The 2,954-nt window shown below is 42.0% G+C and overlaps 1 long non-coding RNA gene across 2 annotated transcripts; it reads left to right on the top strand.

Moving 5' to 3' along the window:
- The first annotated feature begins 1,569 nt into the window (after positions 1-1,569).
- LOC109974743 (uncharacterized) lies at positions 1,570-2,948 on the top strand. 2 transcript variants are annotated; one of them, XR_002277013.1, is made up of 3 exons: positions 1,570-1,840; positions 1,930-1,999; positions 2,279-2,948. It is a non-coding gene; the product is annotated as an uncharacterized LOC109974743 (long non-coding RNA). The 2 variants fall into 2 exon arrangements; XR_002277012.1 differs by lacking the exon at positions 2,279-2,948 and having other exon boundaries at positions 1,930-2,183.
- Positions 2,949-2,954: the final 6 nt, after the last annotated feature.

Raw genomic sequence — 2,954 nt, 5'->3', positions numbered from 1 at the left:
CATTATATTGTGGTCAAAATAGTTATAATTTTTGGTACAACTACATCCACACTCCAATCTCTGGTCCTCGGTCCTCCAGACTTGGAGTGTACCTGAACCACAGAGCAGGTATTCTGTCCTTCTACAGCGTCTCTGAAACCATGACTCTCCTCCACAGAGTCCAGACCACGTTCACTCAGCCTCTCTATGCTGGACTTCGGCTTTATGGTGACGTTGGAGACACAGCTGAGTTCATAAAACTCAAATAGACAAAAGTTACGTCAGATGCAGTTTGTTCAAATCTTTATTTTAAAGCTGAAACTTCTTAGTTTTCCATGTTTGTTGCTTGGAGCCTAAACTGACATCTGTCCAGATGAAAATGTAAACTTCTCTGTGCTCTAAATGTTGGAGGAATATTTGCATTGATGTGTTTGTGTGTTGTTGTGTCTCCTCCAGAGAAATCACCAGACTTTCCTTTATCACTGAGGTTTTGTTCTCACCACTTTGTCCATGTGTAAAGAAATCTATAATGACACTGACATGTGTTTGTGTGGCAGACCAGATGTTATTGTTGTCCACATCTATGGACCAATGAGGTGTGTGGTATATGGGGGTTTGACCTGTTATAACACTGTGATCATCGTGACCCTAATCAATAAGGAAATCAGTGGTTACTGACTTTTACACAGCTGAGATTTGGGTTGAAATGTAAATCAACTGATTGATCAGCTGATACACTATCACTTCGAGTGTGGTCTCTATACATGATATTAATCAGAATATATTACAGATACTATGTGCAAGACATCACTTGTTTTAATGCAGCTGTTTTACTCTGACAGCAGGAAGTCGAAGTGAGACTGGAAGTTTCCCCCATTAACTTCTGATGCTGGTCAAGACAGTTGGTAATAAAAACAACATGAAGCAAGTTAGGAAGAAAGACTCGGTCGCCCACACTGCAGATGTTCAGTTCACTGGCGTCACAGTGAATAATGAATGTAGAGAGGGCGACTGCACGGGAGAAGTCTTTATTGACTCATGTTATCAGGTAAGACAGAGCTGACCTGATGTAATTCTAGTTATATAAGAACAGGTGGAGCCCACTGTTGCTGAAGTGACATAGCTACTGTGTGGAAGGACAACATGGCCTGGACTTGATTGATATCAGAGGGTGTAATCCAGTGTTGCCCTTTAAAGCAACATAATGTAGTTGTTTCTGATGAAATTCCTGTTAACGCTGTTGCATCAAATATGCATCCAGCATTAATGGGAACATCAGGCCTGGCTTTGGGGAGTAACAGGTTAATGTGGCCATGCTTACACTAAATGTAAACATAAGAAAACTCAGGTCATTTCCCTGACAGGCTCCAACAACCTGGGCAGAAAAGGCAACAAGGAAAGAATTTTTGAAGCCTGAACAATAAACACATGTCAACTTAAGTTCAGAGCCAAATGAGCTGGTGCATTTAAGTCTGCAGGAAATCAGAGTTGTAGAAAATATCTTGTTTGATTAGAAGGTTTAAAATGATCTAATATTAAAATAAACAGTCTCATATGTGAATCAATTGTTATTTATTCAAAAGCATCTAAATGTAGCCGGGTCAAGTAATAAAATTACAGTTTCCTAAGGGGAGTAACTGAAACTCTCCCTGGTGCAGTAAGGTGTTGTTTAGTAGGTGCCCAGCGGGTGTCGCTATGATAGTTGTATACATGCAGTGCTCACCCACAGCTGTATGAAGGCGCATCTGTTGTGACGTCATCACTGTGTGACAGGCGAGTGTCCCGCGGGAAAAAAAGAGAAACAGAGACCGAGAAGGAGACAAAGAGAAAAACGCAGGGAAATACAAAGCTCCGTGACGGCGTAAGTGTCTGACAGAAATTATATGACGTCTGTATGGGTTACAGGTTGTATTTCTGTGTTTGACAACATTGTGAATTTGGCTTGTTCAGAGGGGAGACAACACTGTCTACGAGTTCGGGGTATTTACTCCAGCCTGAACAGGAATTCCGGCATCTTGAAGTGAGTTGAGTTGCTTCTAATGTGAAGTCTGAATATATTGTATCTGGAAAGTTATCTGTTGATATAGTTGTACCAGATTGTTCACGGATAGTTTTGAGTGTATATTCAGTCGTGTCTATTTTGTGCTGTTAGGAATAAGTCCACTACTGTTGTCTTGTTTTTTTGTTCGACATATAAAAAAAAAGGGACTGACATTTTTTATTTAAACCCTTCTGTTAAATAAAAAAAAAAAACCCAACTTCAACCAAAATTAATGCTGTCCTGTTATTTGATAACAAGGGCAGTCGGGAAATAGGACCCACATTTGTTTTGGAGCTGCAGGTGTTGGTCCGAAAACCATGCACCTGGCCATACAGTACCACATCGCAGCCCCAACATAAAGGAACGGCATTTTGCAGCTTCGGGGTGTCATTTAAGGTATGGATGAATGATTAGCGATCTTTGAATCTGAAGGTGTCACTATGCAGGGAGGGATGTTAAGAGGACGGAGCAGCAGGGGTAGAGAAACATCACAGATGAGTGCTGGATGCTGCAGGACGGGTCGTCGTCGCTCCAGCCGCCTCCAGTCAAACGGTTTCCGGCCAGCACACAACAACGGCAAATAGTGCACACAACAAATTGCGTGAAACAATATTACATATGGTACCTTTAAAAAAACGGCGAAATCTCTAGCCTATATGATATCGATCACACCAGTGGCGGGCCGTCAGGGCCAGCAAGGCCTCCTCTGCTTTTCTCTACGTGTATGCGGATTTTAGATTTTTTGTCCAATCAGATTTCAGCCTCTGTGTTGCCATGTCAATCTAATCTGCCCAGGGCTGATCGCACGGAAACTCGATGCCAATGCCAAATTCGGTCCAAAATGGGATTTTTTTTTAACATTGTGTTTCCACACACATTTCATTCTAAACAATAAAAGCCGTACTTGCCAGCTGCCGGCTCTGGGCTCTGCAGA

The sequence above is a fragment of the Monopterus albus genome, unplaced genomic scaffold (assembly GCF_001952655.1).
Source record: "Monopterus albus unplaced genomic scaffold, M_albus_1.0 scaffold346.1, whole genome shotgun sequence".
Classification (NCBI taxonomy): Eukaryota; Metazoa; Chordata; class Actinopteri; order Synbranchiformes; family Synbranchidae; genus Monopterus; species Monopterus albus.
Note: the sequence above shows the minus strand (reverse complement) of the source record. Positions and strands in the feature narration are given on the sequence as shown.